At 38.2% G+C, this 25,645-nt stretch overlaps 1 long non-coding RNA gene across 1 annotated transcript in view; it reads left to right on the forward strand.

Annotated features, from left to right (window-relative positions):
• Positions 1-3,878: 3,878 nt before the first annotated feature.
• The window catches only part of LOC118675411, a 76,762-nt gene continuing 54,995 nt past the window's right edge, over positions 3,879-25,645 (forward strand). The window contains exons 1-3 of the long non-coding RNA XR_004973897.1: positions 3,879-3,941; positions 9,991-10,187; positions 12,807-12,980. This is a non-coding gene — a long non-coding RNA (uncharacterized LOC118675411). The remainder of the gene's footprint in view (positions 3,942-9,990; positions 10,188-12,806; positions 12,981-25,645) is intronic.

Here is a 25,645-nt window from a genome sequence, read left to right on the forward strand (position 1 = left end):
GTAAAAGGGAAGAAAACAGGCAGATTCAGAAACAAGTTTATATTTGAAAGAGGAGGAAGAGGATCTATTTAAGATAGAGTTTAAAATATTATAGCTCAGTTATGCCTTCCTGTAAGAGCGTGGAAATAGTAGAAAGGTAAATAAAACCAGTAGAGGGGTATCCCAGCACTACAGAAAAAGATGCAGCCTAAAGAGATGCTATTCAAGGGCTGAAACTGGTTTTGGCTTTCATTAGGTTAGCAGTAGGCAGTACAGGCGTTGGCAACACCTATTGCAGGTTCAATTAATGAATTTGCAAGGGTGATTTTTAGTCAGAAAAATTCCTGTACTTACTAATATCTTTTCATTTACCATTGAAGATCTATCTACTATATGCTAGGCATCAGGGCACAAAGGATTCAGTAGTGAACAAGCAAGAACATGTTCTTGTTGGGATAGTGATAACATTCTAGTGAGGGGAGTGGAATAAAAACAAAATAAATGTAATAAGTTTGATGGGATAAAATGTCTTAGAAGAAAATAAAACAAGATGATGGGAGATAAAGCATGCTGGGAATGGTGGCAGTGTGTGTGAAATGGTGGGTGAGAATAACATTTGATCATATAAAGAAGTCAAGGAAGGCTCTGAGAAGTGGATAATTGAACAAAAACCTAAAAGATCTGAAGTGTGAGGGAAAAGGATAAATGAGGCCTTGGTCAGAACTTTAAAGCAAGTCATCTGGTTTTACAGAATCAAACATAGGTGCTCGTGTCATGAATGGTTGGGCCAATGACAATACATTTCTTTTGCACCTGAAGAGACTGACGTCCACAGGAAAGAAGTCACCCACACATAACTGCAGGCAAAGTTTCCTGAGCACAAGGTCCACTGTCCCTACAGCTGGCAAGTAGACTACGCAGGTTTCTTGCCAACGGAATTTCTATGGGCTACACATGGCTGCTAACTGGAATTGGCATATATGTACTCATTCCAGACTTTGCTTATCATGTAAGAAAGGATCTGTAAGGATGCAGAAAATTCTGAGCAGAAAATTCTCTATCAACTTGACCCACTAAGATGTTTCTTTTAAAAAAATCTTTATTGTTGAAAGGATTACAGTTGTCCCCTTTGTTTGTTATCCCATTGACTCCCTCTACTCCACACCCACCCCTCCCAGACCTTCACCACTCTATTGTCTGTATCCTTGGGCTATGCATATCCTATCTAATAAAAGACAAAAAGGGTAATTGACTGTACCTTTGCTACACTTCCCATTGGCTAATCAGGGCAATATGCAAATTAGCCACCAACAAAGATGGCAGATAATTTGCATATGTAGGCGCCAAGTGATGGAGTGAAGCTGGCTGGCCCCAGGCAGGAGCAGCGAGCGAAGGTCAGCGTGGCGAGCGAAGAGCTAAGGCTCTTGCCTGCTGTGTCGGCCTCAGCCACGCCCCTGGGGCCCGCGCGGTGAGCGAAGAGCTCACCGCTAAGACCGCCCCCGGGACCAGAGTGGCCAGCAAAAAGCGAAGAGCGAAGCCCGCCACGCTGGCCCCTTCTGGCGAAGAGTGAAGGCCTGGGTTCTGGGCGCTGGAGGAAAACTGTTGCCAGCAGCCAGGGGAAGGGGCCCCCGAGGGGCCCCAGACTTCGAGAGGGCACAGGCCGGGCTGAGGGACCCACCCGAGCGCACAAATTTTTGTGCACCAGGCCTCTAGTCTATATATAAAAAAGCTTAAGCAACTGTAAAGGTGGAATGACTGGAACAACCGGAATGACCAGACCCTATGAAGCACACTTAGCAGGCAGGCAGGCGAGTGGTTAGGGGCAAGTGGTCCGGGATTGTGAGGGGATTGTGAGAGGGATGTCTGACTGCCAGATGTCCAACTGCAGGGGTTGGGCCTAAACCAGCAGTTGGACATCCCCTGAGGGGTCCTGGGTTGTGAGAGGGCACAGGCCAGGCTGAGGGGTCCCCCCATCCCCCTGCACGAATGTCGTGCACTGGGTCTCTAGTATGCATATAAGTTCCCCAGTTAATCACTCTCAATTCCCACCTTGCCTTCCCTCTGAAATTTGTCAGTCTGTTCGATGCTTCAATGTTTCTGGATCTTGTTCCTCACTTTATTTTGTTCATTAGCTTCCACATATGAGTGTAATCAAGTGATACTTATATTCCTCGGACTGGCTTATTTCACTTAGCATAATACTCTCCAGGTCCATCCATGCTGTTACAAATGGTAAGAGGTCCTTCTTTTTTACTGCTGCATAGTATTCCATGGTGTAAATGTACCACAGCTTTTTTACCCACTCATCTGCTTAGGTGCTTGGGCTGTTTCCAAATCTTAGCTATTGTAAATTGCACTGCTATGAACATAGGGGTGCATACATTGTTTCTGATTGGTAAGATGTTTCTTTTGATCAATAAAAACATTTTACTGCTACTAATGTACAAGAAAAAGCAATAAAATATAACATTATATGAACATATCATATTCTTTGACTCACTGAGCTGTGTTCTCATTGAAAATTAGAATGTAAATTAGAATGAAAATAAGAATGTAATTCTTATTTCATAAGAAAAGAAGTGGGGGAGAGTTTCTAAAAGCTGGCTTAGTCAATTGAATACAAGTGTGAGAGGGGAAGATATATAGCTGTTTGTGTATTTTGTCTAATCTGCTTATCCTGAAAGTAGGTAAAAATTAAAAAACACACATTTTTTGTACATTAAATTTTTTTGTAAATACAATTTATTTTTAATATAGTTATTATAATAATAATCAATGAGAGCAACCACAGAGTTGGAGAAAATAATTACTATACCCATATGTAACAAAAGGAATTTTAGGGAAATTTAGGAGTCTTTAATTTTCTTTGTTACTCTAGTTTTGAAAATGTAATTTTGCTGTAGGCATCTACACTAATAAAAGAGAAACATGCAAATTGACCATCCCTCTGCTATGCCCACCAGCCAATCAGAGCGATAGGCAAATTAACCAACAAAGATGGCGGTTAATTTGCATAAACAGGCACAGAGCGAAGACTGAAGACAGCGTAGAAGGAAGCCAACCGCTGCAGAAGGGAGTGAAGCGGCGGAGAAGGGAACGGAGCTGAGGCAGTGGACACAGGAGGGATCTGAGGCAGCGGACACAGGAGGGAGCGAAGTGGCAGAGACGGGAGGGAGCGAGGCAGTGGAGAGGGGAGGAGGCGAGGCGGCGGAGACAGGAAGGAGCGAGGCAGCAGAGATGGGAGGGAGCGAGGCAGCAGAGATGGGAGCGGCGGGCTTCGCTCCCTTCTCTGCTTCGCTCTGGCCTCAGGAAGCCCTAATTTTGCAGGAATAGGCCTGAGGAAGCCCTATTCTTGCAGGAATCTTCCTGCAATGGGCCTCTAGTATGATCATAAACAGGAGTTTATAATAAATGTGGGGATCTCTATATTATTTTCCTTTTTTATTATTTGACTATCTTTAAGTATTTGTTTAGGCCAGAGTTTGGTAAATTATTTTTTCTGTAAAGGGCCAGATAGTGGTATTTTAGGTTTTGAGGTCCATGCATCTTTGTTTATGATTATTCAAATCTGTCATATGTAGTTATAGATAGATGTAAATAAATGGACACAACCAGATTTGGCTTATGGGAAATAGTTTTTCAATCCCTGGATCCCATGATATATTCTGTGGTGAATTTTATTAGGCAAAGTGTTGGACATAGAAATCAAAGAGTGGATTTGTTTTCCTTAAACATTTTATAAGTAATTTTAATTTCTATATCATATATTAACATCTTCTGAAGTTACTGGAGAATCTAAAGCTGGTTTTAATTTTTTCAATGATTTTCACTCAGAGTGGCTTATTTTTTCGTTAATTTGTTGAGTTTTTATTGTGAACTGTACTTAATTTGTAGGTACTGGGGACTGGATTGCAGGTTTATTTCCAAAGAGGATTTGATTTTGCTTTTCTGATGAGTACCAGGTATGTAAAGAATCTGGGTCCATTTTAATTTCTCAGTTTTAGGTTTTCCCAACTGTGGTGTTGGTGAATCCCAGAATAAGAGTAGATTTATTATGGCAAGTATCCAAGGGAGATTTTACTAGTAGTGTTTTTATCATCATCATCGTCATCATCATCATCATCATCGTCTTTCCCATTCAGAACCCTGCTAAATAAAGGTAAGTTCCCTATCTTTTCTTTTAATTGCTAGATGAACTTTTTTCAGCCACTCTTACACTAAGTGGATGCAAGTTCATCAGCAACATTTTGCACAGTCTTAAAGCCTAATCTACTGATCTCCATGCAGTTCTTAATCTGAATATTATCCAGACAATTTTATCAGTAACAAATTGGGAGTGTCCATCTACCTGACTCCTGTGTTTTCCTCTTGGTTGCTTCTGAACTTATATGTGGAATAACAGTGTAACTTACTTATTTGGCTTCCTAAAACTCTAATACTATTAAAATGATGAACCCAGTTCTAGATGTTGATATATCATATATATATATATATTTGCATAAAATCTCAGATGGTGCACAGATCCTCTGGAGACAATCCTTGGACCCCTGAGAGTCAGGCTTTAAGGATTTCTGTTAATTATTAAAGTTTGAACAAGATTCTTTGGTTAAAATCAAATTCAAAATTTCATTTCAGTAAGATAATTGTAATTCTGAATGTTGTTGTATAGAAGATTACATTACTTCCTTAATGTATATATGGGATCTTGTGGGTATGTTGGGTTGGGAGAAATGTGAATAGTGATTAGCAGTGTTCCATTTATTATAACTGGAAGTGGCATTATTGACAATAAGCAAAATACTCTGGTTGCCTTGCTAATTATGTGGTGTTACTTCCTGCTCTAGATAAGTGGATGGTTTGAAAGAACAGTGATCAAAGAAAGGTTTATGCAGTGTGGTTACTTTACGCATTTTTCATTTATTGATGTTGGTGAATGTTTTTGCTTCTTGGAATTATAAAGAAATTAAGTTAGGGTTTACATGTGAATCCTGTCAAAAGAGAAACATTTCAACTGAATCAATAGGTTCAATAAAATATTTAGGATTGTGTATTATATATTTAAAATATGTGCAAGTGTTTTCTCTATTAAACTTCCTCTTAAAGCCCATATTTATAAAAAAAAAAAACCCACCCTTTTAAATAACATTAATTAGAGTAACACTTCAAAATGTCTTGATAATAGATTTTCAAAAGAGTTTTATGGTTAAATGAATTATCAATGTCCGGGGTTAGACTTAGTAAAAAGGGATTCTTCAGCATAATTTTTAGGAAATTTTAAAGTGCAAATGCAGTATTGTGGATCTCTAAAATAAGGTTTAACTAGCTGCATTTTGTATCCCTTCATTTAAATAGGCAATTCTTTTTTTGCCTCTCCTAGCACCGTTGTCGGCAAACTGCGGTTCGCCAGCCACATGTGGCTCTTTGGCCCCTTGAGTGTGGCTCTTCCTAAGCCTTAGGAGTACCCTAATTAAGTTAATAACAATGTACCTACCTATATAGTTTAAGTTTAAAAAATTTGGTTCTCAAAATAAATTTCAATCGTTGAACTGTTGATATTTGGCTCTGTTGACTAATGAGTTTGCTGACCACTGTCCTAGCAGAATAGATTTTAAACAGATCTGTATCTTTTTATACTACTTTTCTTTCAATTTAAATACAAAAATTTATACCTACATAAGTCATGAATATTTTATTCTATTTCTTTAACTGAATATGTACAAAGTTAAATAATTAGTGCTGACAATACAAACTATGTGTACATAAAACAAGAAGAGTAAGTTTATTTTAATATAAATCTAAATTATTAAGCTGGCTAATGGAATAAGCAGAATTTGTCATATCATCCCTGCTCATTATTATTCATCCTAAATCTCCCAAAACAAATTTATATATGACAGAAACAAAATGCTTGTGGCCAAATCCCTAAATGTCTGCTACCTAAAATATAGATGTAAGTGTGAACAACATATTTTCCTCTATGGGTTGGGTTGAACAGGAGGAGTAGAAGTCTAAGGTGCTAATTCCATGTGTTAATACCATGTCTTCCTCAGTAACTATGTGTCATTTTATTATCTGTGAAAAAAGTTATAATTAGGTTTAATAAAATTGAATAATTAAAAATTAAATAAGATCTTAAATATTTTAAAACACATTACAAAAATCTCTGGAAATGCTGAATCCTTTATGCTGACTGTCATGCATTCACCAGGTAGTAGCTTTTAGAGTATCTCAATTAGCTTAGCTTGCATTACAAGTTTAATACCTGGGAAATTTCAACCAACTTTCCTCTATAGAGAATGCTATTTAGTATGTTTCACAAGGGAGCATGTTTTATCCACATCATATCACATCTTCTAAATAATAAATAAATTTAGTTTAAAAAACAAAAATAATGCCCCTGGGTAGTGAGTGATATAGGGGCTGACTCTTCCTCCCCATGTCTTGGGTCCGGGCTGAAGAGGGAGGTGGTCCTTGGTTTACATCCTCCTGCAGCTCTTCTCCTGGTCAATGTCCCATTGAAGACCAATGCAGATCGATCTTTTTACATCATATTCTCTTAGGACTCATGCCCGTATTTGCTAGGAAACTGGACTATATATGCATTGTCACTTTAGTGGAGGGAAATGAAACTAATCTGAGGACATTTCTTTCTGCAGAGTTTTGGCTTTACTTCATTTTAGTCTAGGCTCATACCTATGTTTTTGTTTGTTTGTTTGTTTTTAAATCCGCACCCGAGGATATTTTTTCCATTGAGTTTTAGAGAAAGTGGAAGGGAGAAGGAGAGACCGAGAGAAACATCGATGTGAGTGAGACACATCGATTGGTTACCTCCTGCATGCTCCCTACCAGGGCCAGGAGCCTGCAACCAAGGTACGTGTCCTTGATCGGAATTGAACCCAGGACACTTCAGCCTGCAGGCCAATGCTCTATCCACTGAGCCAAACCGGTTAAGCCCTATTTTTTTTTGATAGGAAGAGAGTCACTCATGTTCTTGCCCTTGGGAAAATACCAGTCTACCAGCAACCTTGAGAACCCTGGGTCCTGGTAAGGCTTATGCCCTATTGTGGGCATCCAGTCCCAGTGACAGCAGCTGTGCCTAAAACTGTCGTTTCACTATTTCATTTCTACCACTTATATATTCTGCAGTACACATAAGCATGTCAAATGTCTCTATGTAGTTTTACCTTAAACTTTTGGATATTATCTAAAAGCAGCATTTGGAAACTTATGAAGTTAGAGCTCCAAGGTAGAAAATGACCTGGCAAACTCACTTAAAATATTTAAACATACATATTTAATAAATATTATAGAAATATGTTATAATATATTCTTATTCATGTCTTTTATAGTATCCAGGTACATAAAGTGAGATGAGTGGAGTATGGGTTTTAAATGTAATCTTATGTTTATCTAGCATTTTTAGTTAAAATTCAAATTTGTAATCAAAAGAGCTAAAAAGTGATATATGTACTTTGTTAAAATAATATTTTACTTCATTAACAGTAAGTCTGGAGCTATTGTTTTTAATTGTTCTTTTATTAATGCAGTGGTTTTTCCAAATTTGTCAGTAGCTTACTGAATAAGATGGTTTGCTTTTCAGTGACTTCGCATTAAGAGTTAACAAAATTATCACTCAATTTTCTGTTACATCTGTGAAATCAGTGTAAAAATACAAAATACAATATGTTTCATAGTGACATATTGTGTATATTTTTGAAAATGAAGTCGATGTCTAGATATGAGTTATAAAAACATATATTGATACTGTAGCAAAAATAAAAATGCATTGTTTGTAGAAAATTATTATTAAATTAAGTTGTCTGACCAGAGTTTTAAATCAATTTTATTTAACTAAAATACCATCCCACCAACTGAAATCACATCAGTAATAATGGAAAGGAAGAGTGACAAAATACCTCATCAGCATCAGCTCCAGGAAGGCCATGGTACCAACCTTGGATTAATATGTGAAGGCCTTCATAACTTTAAAGGACTTAAGAAAACATGCAAGTTGCCTGATGGTCCTAACTGTGATGAAAATCATCCACTGAAGTGGGTATTATTGTAAATCTTTGTCTACATGACAGATTTATATCTCTCTACCTCCATAAAATTCACCTTTAATGGTACAACACCTATTAAGCTGAGATATTTCTAGGTGTAGTACGTCATGATATTTCCCTGTATAGTTTACATTATTCTTGGCATTTTACTGCCTGTCTCATGAGATGGCTGAGAAGGAAAATATAGTAACTTGCACTCACTTCTCAAGGACAAAATGCCATGTCTTACCAGAAGTAACATTCAGAAAGTGAAAAGCAAATTGCGAATGCTAAGGTTGAAAAATGTGGCATATGAGAAGTCTGGAAACTTAGGGGAAAAACATTTTGTTTTGTGGAATACAATTTTAATATATTACCACATCCCCAGTTTTTAAGGTTGTTTTTTTTTAAATAAACATTTACAAACGTTAATTCTCAGAGATGTATATGTATGGGAAGAAAATATGATCTTTGACATAAACCCAGTCTCCAAGCTTATACTTCCACTAGTACTTGTATAGGGAAACCCTGGGGCCTCAAAAACATTTGAGTAACACTACTGTAGCACTTTCTGACAATACACACACACGGAGCAGGCTTTGTATAACAGAGGCAATTAAAATGTCCAGGCTTTCCCTTGAGATATGTCAGCACTTTGAAAACCTGGGATACTGAATAACTTAATTATTATTCACATGCAGCCTGAGAGGAAAATAATTTTAACTCTTACCATAGAGTGCTTCTATTTTTTTCTCTTAGGAGAAACAATTTAAAAATTACAAGCAGGTATTAAACTTTTGACACATTGTTATGAGTTTTTGACCATGATATAGGGTAGAAATTACATCTTACATGGACTACAAATAAATTTACAAACCAGAATGTAGCATTCCACAACTGAAAGAGATGGGTGATATTTTGTCAATCAAAGCCATCTATATATATAAAAGCTTAATATGCTAAGTGTCTGACCGTTCAACCAGTTGCTATGACATGCACTGACCACCAGGGGGCAGATGCTCCAACTGGTAGGTTAGCTTGCTGCTGGGGTCCAGCCGATTGGGACTGGGTGAGATAGGCCAGACATACCCTGGAGCCCTCCCGTGGCCCCTCCCCGGCCTCTAAAATATTTCTTCTAATTAATTTCCTTTCAATGTGCACGAATCCATGCACTGGGCCTCTAGTGTATATGTGAAAGAACTGAAAAATGACCAACACAAGTTCATATTATTAGCTAATGGGAGAATCAGGGCTTAAGAAACAGGTATTCTTTAGAGAATCTTCTCTTGAACCCAGGTAAAGTACAATCATGTTTTCTTCTCATGGAGCTAACTTTGGGGAACATTATATAATACAAAATGTTTCCCTTAGCCTTTGTGCTTTTTTACTATGGGGAAAGAGAAACAGAGAAGATAAAATTACTGACATTTTAAGTAAATATTTGGAAGGAGAACTTGTACTTCCTTTGTATGCATTGTATACTGCTGCCTAATCCATTTCTTTCCTTGCAACAACAGCTCTTTCATTTTATGTTAGTAATAAAGGACACAGTGAAGAAAACCTCATGTGCAACAATGTAGTCATTACACAAAGCTTTGGATGTATGGTGTTTATTGGTGCTACAAACTATTGGAAATAGCCATATAGATCTTGTAGAAGAGCTGTCCTATAATAGCTGGTAATGGTTTCACATAATAGGGGATCAGGAAATATTTGTTATTTGACTTGGTTCTTTTGAGGGTATCTTTTGTTGAACCTATATCTAAAATAATCCAGTGTGGAGCATGAATGGCCTGAAGAAATTAATATACTGAAATGTTCAACATATATCTTGTGTTTATAGGTTTTTATATAGAAGGATTTTCTTGAGACTGTGCTGCACAATTTTGCAATCTCCACAAAGCAGGACAGGAAAGCTCCCATAATCCTAAGTATTAACAAATAATCTGTACTTCCTTTTGACCTATAGGGATAGTGCAAGAGCATTCTGGTTAAACCATTGACCACGAGACAACTTCTTATAGGAAGAGACACTGGAGTGCTCTCTTTCTCTCCCATTCCACCTTATGAGGGCAAAGTAAGAAGGTGCCCATCTGCAAACTTGGAAGAGAGTCCTCACCGGAAACTGACCCTGCCAGACCTTGATCTTGAACAACCTCCAGAGCTGTGAGAAATACATTTCTGTATTTACAGCACCCAATTTATAGTATTTCACTATGGCACCCAGGGCTGACTAATACAATTTTCATTTAAAACAAAGACATGATTGATCAACAAATAAGTGTTTTTGGAAAAGTATTATATGCTTAAAATGTTCAAAAAATTGCACTGTTGTTTTTTCTTACTTTTCTCCCTTCCCCTCACCCCCATCTCTTAAGGCTCTTTACTTCTCCACTTCTTAGATCATTAAGAGAACAAACTGTTCTTGGGGGGAAAAAATCCAACACTTACAAACCTATAAAAAAAGTAAATGCATTGCAATCTTTCTACCAGCTTAATTCCTTTGTACACCAACTGAAAAAAAGAAATGAGAAGTTTTAAATGGAGTTTAATTATTTAAAGACCTGACATGTCATGTGAGCTCTATTATCCTCACTCAGATTTTAGTTTTGCCTTTTGGACCAAGCACATCTTCATGAACAGCTACTGCTTCCACGAGAGCTATTTGGAGTAAAAAATGCTGATTTTCTCCAAAATGAGAAATTATGTTTACATAGCAGAAAACACAAATTTAAGTAGAAATATGTTGGAAATGTCAATTTCTTTCCAACCCAAACAAATTAAGAGGATGGGAAATATCATTTGGAATTCAGAGCTTGTGAAATTTTGAATGAGTTCCAGAAATTTGGCAACCTAAAAGATTGCCTGGTATTTATGGCCTAGGATAAGTAGTTTAGGACTCCAAATTGAACTTGTTAACAGATATATATTTGTTTCTTGCTATAAGTACAGTTCCATGAACTGAAGATTTGTCTTACATATAACCTATTCTAAGTTACTATGTGTAATGCAGATGAAAGATTTATATTTATTACATATTTAAGATTATGGACATGTGCTCATGGTTTAGAGCATTTTCAAATGCTTATAAAGCTAAACACAGAAAACAAAATTGACCAGATTTCAAAGTTACCACTGTGCTATATATTATCTACTGATTGAGGAGAAAATAGCAGATGCCATGGAAGTTAGAGTTTAAGTGGGCTACTAAATGACCCAGCGATTCCACTTCTGGGAATTTATCAAAAGAAACACAAGGCATGAATTCGAGAGGATATATGCAACCCTATGTTCATTGCAGTGTTATTTACAATAGCTAAGATCTGGAAACAGCCCAAGTGTCCATCAGTAGATGAATGGATAAAAAAGATATGGTACATTTACACGATGACATAGTACTCTGCTGTAAAAAGGAAGAAAATTGTACCCTTTATGACAGCATGAATGGACCTGGAGAACATTATGCTAAGTGAAATAAGCCAGTCAGAGAAAGACAAATACCATATGATTTTTTCCCCCTTCTCTCTCTCTCTCTCTCTCTCTCTCTCTCTCTCTCTCTCTCTCTCTCTCTCTCCTCTCTCTCTTCCTTCCTTCCTTCCTTCCTTCCTTCCTTCCTTCCTTCCTTCCTTCCTTCTTCTTTCTTTCTTTCTTTCTTCTTCTTCTCTTTCTTTCATAATCCTCACCCAAATATATTTTGTCCTTTAATTTTTTAGAGAGAATAGAAGGGAGGGAGAGAGGGAGAGAGAGAGAAGGAGAGAGAGAGAGAGAGAGAGAGAGAGAGAGAGAGAGAGAGAGAGAGAGAGAGAAAGAGAGAGAGAGAGAGAGAGAGAGAGACGTGGGAGAGACACATTGATTGGTTGCCTCCCACACTCACCCCGACCAGGGCCAGGACTGAGGACTGAGCCTGCAATCAAGGCACATGTTCTTGACCAGAACTGAACTTGTGACCCCCCAGTCCTCAGGCCAACACTCTAACTACTGAGCCCAACCAGCCAGGGCAGTACCACATAATTTCACTTATATGTGGAATTCAATGAACAAACCGAACTACCAAGTAAAATAGAGACATACTCATAGATAGAGAGCCGGATACACAGCTCTGATGAGACCGGAGGATGTTGAGATTGAACAAAAAAAGGAAAAAGGAGAGAAAACTCATGGACATGGACAATAGTATGTTGATTGCAGGGGTAGGAGAGGGAATGGGTGGGGGTGGAAGAAGACATAGAGGGGATAAATGGTGATGGGGAAAAAAAGCTTCTGAAAAGTTCTAACTGCTTCCATTCCTTAGATGATATGAGCATTTGAATGCTGTAAACAGTTACTTGGAGCCATTACTATAGTTACACATCTATATTTCATCCAGCTTGGACAACTGGATTGCATTAGTATCTCAATTTTCACATAAGATATTGGAAAAATGAAGTTATAGCTCAGGCGTAATGGAATATCAAGATGCACGGCAGTCCGTAGAGATGTTATGGGGGTAGAAATCATTATGGTTGAGATAGCATAATCTATCTTTTGAAGCCAAAGTTCTAAACTTAAAACTTAAAAAATTACTGGCATTTTGAATTCTAATCCTATAGAGTAATCTTAAACTGGAAACAGCCCAAGTGCCCATCAGAAGATGAGCAGATAAAAAAGCTGTGGTACATTAACACAATGGCATAATACAATTTCTGGAGATTTCCCCCCGTATATCTGCTAAGTAAAATAAAGCACACAAACATCTAGTGAAGTACTTGTGTAAATGTTATTTCCTTTCCTTCTCCTTCTTAACAGAAGACCGGGGTGGAGGAAGATAACACTTTGATCTGCTTTGGCTGCAGTGTGGATATTGCTCAGCTCTCTAATTTGGTGGTTATAAAGAAGGGAGAACAATGGAAGGCAGTGGGCTAGTTCCAGTGTCTCTAATCTAGTGAAAGGAGCATCTGATTTCAGAATCTTTTGGAGAAGGTAAACGTTAATTTTATGTGTCAACTTGATTGGGCTGAAGGATGTCCAGATAGCTGGTAAAACACTATTTCTGGGTATGTCTGTGAGGGTGTTTCAGGAAGAGTTTGGTATTTGATTAAGTTCCCTGAGTAAAGAGATCTGCTTTCACCACTGTGGCTGGGCATCATCTAATCCTTTGAGGATTTGAATGGAACAAAACGGTGAAGAAAGGGTGAATTTTCTCTCTTCTTGAACTGGGACATTCATTTTTTCCTGACCTTGGACAATGGAACTTTTGGTTCTCAGACTTTTGGACTCTAGGACTCACACCAGCATCCCCCTGATTTTCAGGCCTTCAGCCTTAGACTGAATTACACCATCAACTTTCCTGGTTGCGGTTGACAAAGTGTGGTGGACTTCTTAGCCTCTGTGATTGGATTAACCCATTTCTCTAACAAATTTGTTCTATTATCTATCATCTATCTATCTATCTATCATCTATCTATCTATCTATCTATCTATCTATCTATCTATCTATCTATTATCTATCTATCTATCTATCTATCTATCTATCTATCTATCTATCTATCTATCATCTGTCTATCCTATTGGTCCCGTTTCTCTGGAGAACTCTGACTAATACAGAGAACAAAGACATTGGAATCAAAACAATTTCTAGCATACAGTAGATAATAAATATTTGTTCAATGAACACGCTGATACATGCCTTAAGATATTATGTGCCAAAATAATTGCAAGTGATTACTGAATAAATCAGAAACATAAGAAGTGAAGTGTATTAGCCTGTTCAGTTTGCCAAAACGAAATACCACAGTGTGGGTGTTTAAACAATTGGAATTGTTGCAGAGGCTAGATTCTAGTCCAAAATGAAAGTGTTGTCAGGGTTGGTTTCTGGTGAAGCCTCTTGTCCCAGTTTGCAGATGGCTGCCTTCTTGAGAAGAGAGATCTCTGGTGTCTCTTCCTCTTGCAGTGGTTCTCAACCTTCCTAATGCCGCGTGGCCCTTTAATACAGTTCCTCATGTTGTGGTGACCCCCAAACATAAAATTATTTTCGTTGCTACTTCATAGCTGTAATTTTGCTACTGTTATGATTCATAATGTAAATACCTGATATGCAGGATGTATTTTCACTGTTCGCGACCCACAGGTTGAGAACTGCTGCCTTATAGGGATACCTGTCCTATCGGATTAGGGCCCTAACCAATGATCTCATTTCACCTTTATTATCTACTTAAAGGCTCTATCTTCAAATACAATTGCATTAGGAATCAAGGCTTCAACATATGAATTTTGGGGGAAGGGGACACAATTTAGTTCACAACATGGAAGAACACATATTATAAGAAATGTGAACTATGTACTTTAGGCTGTTGTTGTCTAGTAACCATTGTAGGTATCCACACATCTTCCACTTGAAGACGAGTTTTAGAGCTATGAAATCTGCCCTAACTCAGCACTTGCAAAGTGGGGATTGAGGAATTTTAAGTAGTTCACTGTACCTACAATATCTTCAAAGCTTTCAAATTTGAGAATGACAATATAACATCTCTTCAGGATGGCCTAACATTTTTGCTTTGTTAAATTCCTTCACTATACCCCTCAAACAACAACAAACAAGTCAAAAAACACACTTGACAAAAATCAGCTTTTGGTTCAGCAGATTCCATCTGGCAGTTTGTTTGAATTTCACTTAAGTTGTTTGAAAAAAGATGAACTGTGTATCAGTGAGTTTTATATTCCTAGCTATTTAGCTACATTTATTGGTCAATTAGTAGAGTATATAATTTGATAAATATTCACTTTTATGTGTGTGACCCAGCAAAATTAGTAGGTATTACACAGTGTCTTTGGAATAGTATTTATAACTCCCATGGTAAACTCTATTTTTATTTTATTTTTATTATTGTTTAAAGTTTTACAAGTAGTAGTATATATGTCTCCTTTTTCCCCCATTGACCTCCTCCCGGCCTCCCCCACGCCCTGGTTTGTGTCCATTGGTTATGCTTATATGTATGCATACAAGACCTTTGGTTGATCACTTACTAGTTTTATTTTTAAATTAAAAAGTATGGCTGCAGTTTAAGCTCTGTATTCTCGCAGATTTACTGAACCACCTGGGTCTATTATTATTCAAAAAAACATATGTCATTAGTTTAAAATGAAAGGATAAATTAAATATATTTGGAATAATTCAGATTACATTATCTTATAAAGCCATACCTGATAAAGATGCTCTCCAGTGTTATAACAAGAATATTAAAATTAGTATTTAAGGATGAGTTATAGAGATGACATTATTTGAAGCCATTAAAATAAAATGCAGCATCTCCTCTAAAACCACACCCTCCTATGTTTTCATTTAATCTCATGAAAAACCACCAAGCCACAGTGAGAAGAGAAGCAGTAGAGACTCTTCTCTGGTTTCAAAAAATTATATTTCCATATAGTGCCCACCTAACACTTCTGTTTCAAAAACGATAATTCACAGAGCCTTGCAAAGAGACCATAGCTTAATGGTTAACCAACAGGCAGAATTGGGGAAGGACATTATACTAACTACAGATGAAAGGATTTGTGCATGTCTGGAAACTATGAGATTTCATGTTCAGCAAACTTCATCCCCCTATTCAAAAAGATAGAAGAAAGTCAATTCACATGTTTTGCGTTAAATATCAACTTTCTGCCATTATTTAAAATTTGCTTGGAAGTGGCATAAAAGTACTGAGATATTTCTATATCTTCATTTGTATTTGTGTGCAAGAGAAAGGGAGAAAAGGGAACACCTTTCAAAGCAAACGATTTGGGAAAGAGTCAGGGAAATATGTACACTTTAGATCTTGATTGAGAGTTAAACCTTGATGGAGGTTGTCAGGAAATGAAATGAAAACATAAGAGCATGTGGTTTTAGAGGAGGTGCTGTATTTTATTTTAATTAATTGGGCTACTCTAGGGGTGGCAGTTGGTTGGTGCCGTAATGTTACTTTTAGCTCTGTTAGCTTTGTTCTATGATTTCAGTTACAGTGATAGGAGGCCTCAGAAAGTTTCTAGAAAGACTGAAGGATCTGTGGCATGGCAGTATCTGGAATATAGCCTTGGCTTCTTTTAAATGCTCTGATAATTATTCTTGATGATGCTCAAATTAGTGTTATATGAAAAAATTATACCCATAGAATGTTACATTCATCAAGATTCTTTGAGTAATAATGGGCAGGAATCTAAGTAATAATGGGCAGGAAACTGAAGGAAAGAAAAGATTAAATAGAAGTTAAATGATATAATTCACAAAACAAAGAAGGACTGTTCTTCAGATCACAGACACTGGAACTGAGATTCAATATTGCCATGATTCTTTCTCTTAGAATCCTATTTCTACCTGTCTCTGAGTATAGGTTCCAGTTTGTTAGATTCTTCTATATATTAAAAAAAAAATTCTCCAGATCAAAGATCAGAGAGCATAGGGGAAGATTCTCCAACATATTTATTTAGAAAAATACTAAGGAAAGGCTCTTATTGGACTAATCTAGCCATGTTACCGTATCTGGAATAATCTCTGGGCCAGGAGAATGAGGTATAGCTATTTGTGGATCATGTGTTCACTTCTTTAGCTGGAAAGGTGGACCACTATAATTTACAGTTCAATCAGAAACACAAAGTTCTAGTCACTAAGGGGTGGGGGATGATTTATAGGTAGCAAAAACAACAAATATCCTCAAGGGCCCACTCTGGGAATGCACAGTCTCCTATATAATAAAAGCCTAATATTCAAAATGCCCCCACGGGCGGTGGTTCGACCGGGAATTCGACCAGGAGACTGAGAATTCGACCACTCACTATGACATGCGCTGACCACCAGGGGGTGGCACGGAACATGGCAGGCATCGGCGAGGTGGGGCTGGCAGCTGGTGGCAATGGAGGTGTTGCCAGCCCCAATGGGCCCCGACGAGAGTGGGACCACTGCGAAATGGTGGAGCAGGTGAGCAGGCAGCACCAGGCCAAGGAGGGTATGAGCGGGGGCCCAACTGCCCCAGTGATCACCAGCAGATGGTGACCAGCAGCGGCGGTGGGGGGCGGGGCTGCCACTGGCTCCCAGGCACTGATGGAGAAAGGGCAAATAGCAATATTAAAATATTTCTTCTAATTATTTCCCTTTCAATGTGCACAAATCCGTGCATCCAGGCACTAGTATACATATATTTTTCCACGTGAACAATATTTTAAGAACTTCTGTGTCATATCCAATTGTTTTTTAGATTTATCTTTATTGTTGAAAGTATTACAGACGTCCATTTTCCCCCTATTGACCTCACTCACTTCCCTGCCCCAGGTCTTCAAAGCACTATTGTCTGTACAAATTCTCTTATCTTTTCCTTATGGGTGACAGTCAAAACTGCTAAATCTAGCTTCAAATATAGAATCTCCTGGCAATGGGATATCATTATGATCAAGTCCAGATATGGCTTCTTATGAGCCAACAACTTGTGTGTTGAGTGATACATTTGACAACCTGATAGAATATACAGTGACAAATCCTAGAAATATTTCCACCCAGGTAAGGGGGAGTTTCTCAGCAGTGCCACTATGGACATTTTGATCTTAGCCTAAAGGCCAAGAAGTGATGACTATGGACTATTTGGATTGTATAATTCTTTCTTTTGGGGGTTGTCTTGTGCATTGCAGAATGTTTAGCCTTATTCTCTACTCACTCGATTTCAGTAGGAAATCCACCCCCACCCTAAGAATGACAAACAAAAAAATGCCTCCAAACATCACCAAATGACGCTCCATCACACCTCTGCAGCCCGAGGTTAAACAGGCACATTTAAAAGACAAACTGCTTTTTAAAAATTGCTTAATGAACTCCTCCACTGTCTTATAGCAATTACTTCCTGGGATGGAAGTACCTTCACTATTTCCCAGTCCAACTTGAATAGCCTCTTCTACATTTTTAGACTTACAACTTTTCATTCTCCTTTTTTGGTATAATTTATTTTATTTATTGAAATTATTTCTTTGTAAGTGACAAAAACCACAAATTCAAATTAACTTCAAGAAAAAGAAATGTAGTTTTTTGTTTGTTTTTTTTTCATTTCATTTTTGAGAGATGATGACTAGAATAGCTACAGAAGGCCAGAAAATCCCCAGGATATCAGAGACTGAAATCAGAGATTTGTTTATTAATTTAGCAAACTTTAATTGAAGAATTACTATGTACAAACCCCAAGATCAAGGTAGAGCAAAAATAGGCACTTTCTGATTTCCTAAAGCTTCAAACGCTATTTCAACAAGATTGATTATTTTTAATTGTTACTACAGCTTCTCTACTGGTTATTGGATTCATTCTTTCAGATTCCTTTATGTCAGTGGTTCTCAACCTTGGCTGCACATTAGAATCACCTGGGAATCTTTAAAATCCTAATTTCTGAGCCTCATCCTCTGGAAATTCTGTTTCTTTGTTATGGGGTGAGACCACAAGATTAGTAACAAAGGAACAGAATTTCCCGAGGATGAGGCCCAGAAATCAGGATTTTAAAAAGATTCCCAGGGAATTCTAATGTGCAGCCAAGGTTGAGAACCACTGCTTTATGTGGTGATAGGCACAATCCTTAGCATCTCCAGGGTTATATTTTTTAAATTTCCCAATTTGAAGAAAAGATGATTCTTATTTGATAGTTGTTGTTTTTTAAAGAAAATCCTGGAGGACCCACTCCTGGATCAGTCCCATTGGGGTGCAGTGGCCAAGTTTGGGGTCTCTGGATCCAGTTCTCCACAGAGTAAAACTCTCTTCTCCTGGAGCTGGGAAGGGGCAATAGCCGCTGTTACCCTCTGCTGCTGCTGTGGAAGACAGCTCGTGTCTCTGCTTCCTAAGATTTGGTCCTTTATGGCAGGTTTAGCCTTTATCTTTCAAGGTGTTTTCTACCTTTTCAAATGTTCTTTCTGTTGTGTCCCATTGTCTTTCTCATGAGAAGTTTATTCTTTTTACTTAATTTTTTAAAAACAGTTTTCTCCCAGTTTATTACAGAGTCAGAGAGTGTGTAAACTGTTACATCATCCATAAGTTTCATGTGCACTTTCTATAAAATATCATTTGACTGTTGGGCTTTAAACCCCTTACAACTGGTACAGGCCCATCCCAAGTGTGTGCAGTTGTTTTGAAGAAATCCCAATTTAATTAGATTTTCACTGTATCAGTGTTGTTCTTCAGTTCAATAGCTATATATTTAATTATTAGATAAATGGATGTAATGGCCAAATTCAGATAAAAGACAATCATTTGCCTTTTATATTCTTAATTTTCTTTAAAAAATCAGTAGATAATTTCATGTCATTATCTGTTTATAATGATACTAGAGGCCCAGTACATGAATTCATGCCCCTTGAAAGGAACTGTGGGCTGCGAGGCTGCAGTAGGCACAGTGTGTCTTGGCCATCCTCCATTCCCCAGCCCAGCCCCTCCCACTGCAGGGCCCCGGTCCTGTCTGCAGGCAGCCCTGCTCCCGCCACGACCACTCCCACGTGCTGACAGTGGCAGCCCTGCTCGCACCCACTGATGGTGTAGAGCGATTGAGGTTGGTGCCAGCAGTGGTGCAAGTTGGGCCAGTGCTGTCAGTGGGTATGAGTGGCGGCTGCTGCCCCAGTTGCCCCCAGGAGCAAGGGGAGGTGGAGCAGCCCTCAAGGGCAATCAGGGCCAGCAGCCGCCACTTGCACCCACTGATTGCGCCGAGTGATCGGGACTGGTGCTGGGCATGGGCATTGGGTGCAAGCGGCGGATCCAGTGCCAGGAGCAGGTGCAAGCAGGGCCTGCGCTGTAAGCAGGTGCGAGCACCGGGCAGGACTGCGGTGCGTGGGAGCAAAGAATTTTCAGTAACCACTGAGGCTCACCCTGATGATAGCAACTGGTGCCCCACCTTGGTCTGGCACCCCTGCTCACTTGCTCCACCATCTAGCTGCGGCCAACGCCCACCATGTTCCGCACATGCCCCGTGGTGGTCAGAGCATGACATAGCGACTGGTTGTTCAGGTTGTTCCACTGTTCCATTTGTATATTAGCCTTTTATTATATAGGACTAGAGGCCAGTTCACGAAATTCGTGCACTTGGAGGTGTCCCTCAGCCCAGCCAGTGCCCTCTCAGAGACCGGGGAGCAGGCCTAAGCCAGCAGTCGGTCATCCTTAGCACTGCTGAGGAGGCAGGAGAGGCTCCTGCCACTGCCACTGTGCTTACCACTCGTGAACCCGGCTTCTGCTGAGCGGCATTCCCCCTGTGAGAGCGCACTGACCACCAGGGGGCAGCTCCTGTGTTGAGCGTCTGCCACCTGGTGGTCAGTGTGCATCATAACGACTGGTCGTTCTGCCGTTTGGTCGATTTGCATATTAGCCTTTTATTATATAGAATGACTACCTTGACTACTGATTTATAATGACATTAGCCAGGTCCTTTTCATTTTTTTGTGCCATCAATTTTGGAGAAGGGCAATCTTTTCATGGAAAAAAAATCTATATTGGTTTGCACAATAAAAAATGTACTTTTTAATACTGAAGAATATCTTTAATATTTTCACAATGCTAACAAAGGTTTAGTGAGAGGAAAGGCAAGATATTTTTAATTCAAGTTGCTATGCAGCAATCAAAATTCTCATCTGAATTTTTACAGTTGCAAACACTGATATATAGTGACAAAGGTTACCTTGTAGTTTCTTTTTCTTTTTTTTTTTTTTAAAATTTTGTATCTATGCCTTTTTATTTATTTATTTATTTATTTTTTAATTTATTGCTTAAAGTATTACAAAAGGTATTACATATGTGTCCATTTTATCCCCCCGCCCTAGACAGTCCCCTAGCCTCCCCTATCCCCCAGTGTCTTATGTCCATTGGTTATGCTTATATGCATGCATACTGTAGTTTCTGACTATGATGCATCTAATGAACTATATATTAACAAATGATAAAATATTAGTTGACAGTTTTTAGAAATATTTGCTGTTTCTCCCTCTTTCCTGATATTATTTACTTGGCTTTTAATTATGTATCTATCTTAGTGTTTTTTCATATTAGAATTACCTGTGGGGGTCTTAAAAATATTGAGGCTTTGGCCCCAACCCAGACCAATTAAATCTGAATTTCTGAGGATGTATCTGGGCAGCAGTACTAGGCTAAGCTCTATAGGTGATTATAAAATGCAGGCAGAGTTGAAAACTATTGACCTCTCTTTATGTCCTGTAGGAACAGGAAAATGAATGTTTTTGCCCTTTTGATGGTGTACCTAGCTTCAACTTTATGCTGTATCCAGGATCCATTTAAACATATAAGGTCTTAAAATATGAATAGGATTTAAGAGAGTTTTGCTCCAGTGCAGCATTTAAAACATAAAGCCTATTTTGGACTTTTTTGTAACCTCACCAGAAGAGTATATGGAGACTTAGTTATTCAAAACTGAATTATTTTTATTTAACTATTGAATACATTTTATTAATGTATAACCTTTCTTTTATGTTGTGGGTAAGTGCTTTGTATCATAGCTTCTTATTTTTTCTCTCTCTACAACATTGATTTTGGCTCTCCAGATAAAAAACTAATTTTTCCTTATATAACATATACCATAGGTTACTTGAGAGTGTCAGGGTAATAAAAGTGCTATTGTGGATACTATGATGTCATGAAGAGTTGAGGTTTTAGAATCTGAATTATTCTAGAGAGAGTATTGAACATAATGGAGTGTCAAAAATAGAAAAGATAAAGATCCCTCAAAGAGAGACTTCTTGCTAAAAAGTGTTCTTTATGGAATGTTGGTTTTTATAGAAGTGATAGAAGCCATTTATCAAATGTCCAATTCTTCATTAAAATATTTAGTTGTGCCTACTATGTGGCAGGCAATATGTTAGAGATTTTAAATGGGGAGCCAGATTGAAGGAGATGATATAATAAGTATAGAAATATGTATACATTCATTAATACATCAAAAACGTTTCAATTGTACTTAATATTCCTTTTTCAGATGGTCATGTCTCCTAGGATTTTTCAAGCAGACAAGTTTCTCCCTTTTGATGTTGTCTGTGTCCCTAAGGTGATGCACAGAACAGGGGTCAGAAGAGGATGGCTCTGGCTCCTACTTAGTGCCCGACTCCCTGAGCATCACTGGTTCTCCCACCCTCTGCGTTAAGTCTTTATTTGAATCTTCTACTTACCACCACTTTCTAAACTTTGCTCTTAAATCCTAAACTTTGTCTTGCTTATCCTGGTTGAGTGTGTTTCCCTTATCATTGATTTATCAAATTTCTTGGATGATGCAGGCCACTTTTTGTGCCGATCATAAGTCCAAGATCAGAAATGATATTTTCATATGTTATAATCAATTTTGAAATCACTGCGAATTGATTTTATCTCTCTTGACCTCATGATTCTCATGACCCTTAAACTGTTTCAGTAATTTATGTAGGTCCTGAAGATATTTCCTAATTTAACTTGGGAAATAGCTTGCTTATTATTTTTCCACAGATGATTATTTATATACTAAAGGCCCAGTGCACGAAATTCGTGCACTGGGGGGGGGGTAGGTTTGGGGAGGGGGGTCCCTCAGCCTGACCTGCACCCTCTCACAGTCTGGGAGCCCTTGGGGATGTTCAACTGCCGGCTTAGGCACAATTGCTTTGATTTGGTTGAATGGCCGACTGGATGACTGGACACTTAGCATATTAGGCTTTTATTATATAGGATTAAAACTAGTACTAGATAAGAATTTAACTGTTATATAATATTATAACACTGAAGATTGACAATAAAATTATTTTGTAAGATGGTGTGCTTCTCAACCAGGGGCAACTTTGCCCCCCAGGGGATATTTCACAATGTCTGGAGACATTTTTTGAAATTTTCACAAGTAGGCAGTGCTGTTGGAATCTAATGGGTAGAGGCCAGAGAGGATGCTACACATCCCCCAGTGCACAGGACTGCTGCAAAGACAAAGGCTTGCTCAGCCCAAAGTACCAATAGTGCTGTGGCTGAGGAAGCTTGTCTTAAAATAATTATAAGAAAAATACTCTATTATTGAATTTTTAATGTATGCTTGAAAGCCATGGTACTACACATTTTTATCTAGGAAAAAGATAATTTAAAATCATCTATACTTTGAGTACTTCTTTCCTTTACACCTTAAAGTATTCCTTCTAAAGCTCTAAATTGGGTGGATTAAGTGATTTCCCTTCTAAAATGTTCAACTACCTATTACCACGAGTGCTTCCCTTAAGTGCAAGAGCAGGCTGTCTTCTCAGCAAGTTATGTCAGATTCAGTTATTAAGGAAATGAATACCCTCTAGATAAAGTATGGTCCCATTTTGAAATAAATTACACACTTAAAGGGTGCTGCACCAATTTTTCAAATATGTTTCTTCTGTAGAATAAAAATTATATATCTCTGTCAACCCTATAGTTTCACCCCTAATACCTAGGCTTGATTTTTAGATTTTTAAGGGAATATAAATGAATGTGAATACTTATGCTCTCTTGGCATGATAAATATATGAGTTGCCCATAGGTATACTTCTATATATTTGAGCATAGTTTATGCACATATCACTTCTAACCTTTACTGGTGCCTAACATAATGCCTTTCAAGAATGTTGTGATACTGTGAGAAGTACCTACCCATATCTATGCTTTCATAAGAAAAACATTTTTTGTTGTTGGATGTGTCCATATAGTATATTATGATAATGTGCCTATAGCCTTAATTTCTGTTTATAAAATTAATGAAGTAGAGTGAAACTGTCTGTCTTATTTTTATTTTATTTTTTAAAAATATATTATTATTCATTTCAGACAGGAAGGGAGAGGGAGAGAGAGAGAAACATCAATGATGAGAGATAATCACTGATTGGCTGCCTCCTGCATGCCTCCCACTGCGGATCCAACCTTGGACCAGGGCATGTGCCCTGATCAGGAATCAATCCATGAATTGAACTGTGACCAGGAACTCGACCAGGTTCATAGGTCGAGGTTCAATCCCTGATGAAACTGTCTCTTTTATAAGCCTTTTCTTGTGCTCTCAGTCTGGAGTACACAATCCTAACACTCCAGATATGTCACTGTTAAACTTCTTAGCAGAATGCTTCAAAATATCTATTCATGTGCTCTCTCCCACACGTGACTGTCAATTTTTCTTTAACTCCAGGTCTGTCACATTGCCTGGCATAAAGAAGGAGAAAGAAAGGGCCGCACGCTGGCAGTGGGCCACTCTCTGCCTGTGACCTCAGTGCTCACTGATTCAGAACACACAGTGACAGTTTCTAAAACAGAGATCAGCTCCACGTTAATGGAAAGCCAAGATTTTTTTTTTTTTGGCTTATTTTTTTGTTTGTTTTAAATTAATCTTATTGCGAAGTGAAATGGCCACATGTATAGCTCCACGTCATGTGATGGTTAGTAGGCCGATCTCTGGAAATCCATCCTCCTTTCCAGAGAATGGTGGGGGAGTTCATAATTAAACCCGAAGTACTCGGACTTTGGGGAGCTAATTTTTAATTCAGGGGATTTAACCTAATCAGATGGGAAGAAAGGATATTTCCCTCATTGTTGGGGGATAGGATTTTTTTTTCTAATTTTCTCACAATAGGTGAACAAGGAAGCACCCGGCCACAGTTGCTGTGGGTAGTCTTCTTGTTCCAGTGGAGAAAGCCTTTCTAGTAATAGAATTGACACACAGAAGAGGAGAGGGCTGTGGTAATAGCAGAGGAACAGGGCTGGATCCTGGAATATGCCACGCCTGTAACCTACCCCACTTTTTGAATTAGATGATGTGAAAAAATGTCCTTCTGTAATTTTTAAGCCTGTTGAGGTTGTGATTTCTATTACTTGTAGTCTAGGTAACAGAATGTTAGAAATTCCTAATTCCCTCCTTTTTAAAAATCATTCATATCTGTTGCCTTTTTTGTTCTGTAATTCAGGCTATAATTACCAAGAACACATCCAGCAATTATTATCTTTCTCTCTACTTATTTGTGCTGAACCTCAAAATTTCTTTTCATATATTTTCTCTTATCTTGAGGCCTGCTGACAATTGTCTTTGGTTCTCAACTTTCCTCATGTGTCTGATCAAGACTCCGTTAGAACAAATAATTTCTCTCTAAGAGAAATTCCAGCACCAGTTAAGACAGCTATTCACAACCTGTAGGTCGTGACCCCTTTGGGGGTCGAACGACCCTTTCACAGGGCTCGCCTAAGACCATCGGAAAACACATATATAATTACATATGTTTTTGTGATTAATCACTATGCTTTAATTATGTTCAATTTGTAACAATGAAAATACATCCTGCATATCAGATATTTACATTACGATTCATAACAGTAGCAAAATTCAGTTATGAAGTAGCCACGAAAATAATTTTATGGTTGGGGTCACCACAACATGAGGAACTGTATTAAAGGGTCGCGATATTAGGAAGGTTGAGAACCACTGAGTAAAGACCTTACAATTTTCACATTTTCTTAATCTTTCTATTCATCACTGAGAATCTGAGAGATGACAGAATCCCAGAGGCAATGTAACATAGCGGTTAGGAGCTCAGGTCTGGAGTTTTTATATTTTCAAATGTGGGCCTCACTGCTTAGTGACCTTGGGTGAGTTATTTAACCTTGCTCAACCTCAATTTCATCATCTGGAACCGGCACAGGC

Source organism: Myotis myotis, unplaced genomic scaffold, assembly GCF_014108235.1.
Source record: "Myotis myotis isolate mMyoMyo1 unplaced genomic scaffold, mMyoMyo1.p scaffold_m19_p_2, whole genome shotgun sequence".
Classification (NCBI taxonomy): domain Eukaryota; kingdom Metazoa; phylum Chordata; class Mammalia; order Chiroptera; family Vespertilionidae; genus Myotis; species Myotis myotis.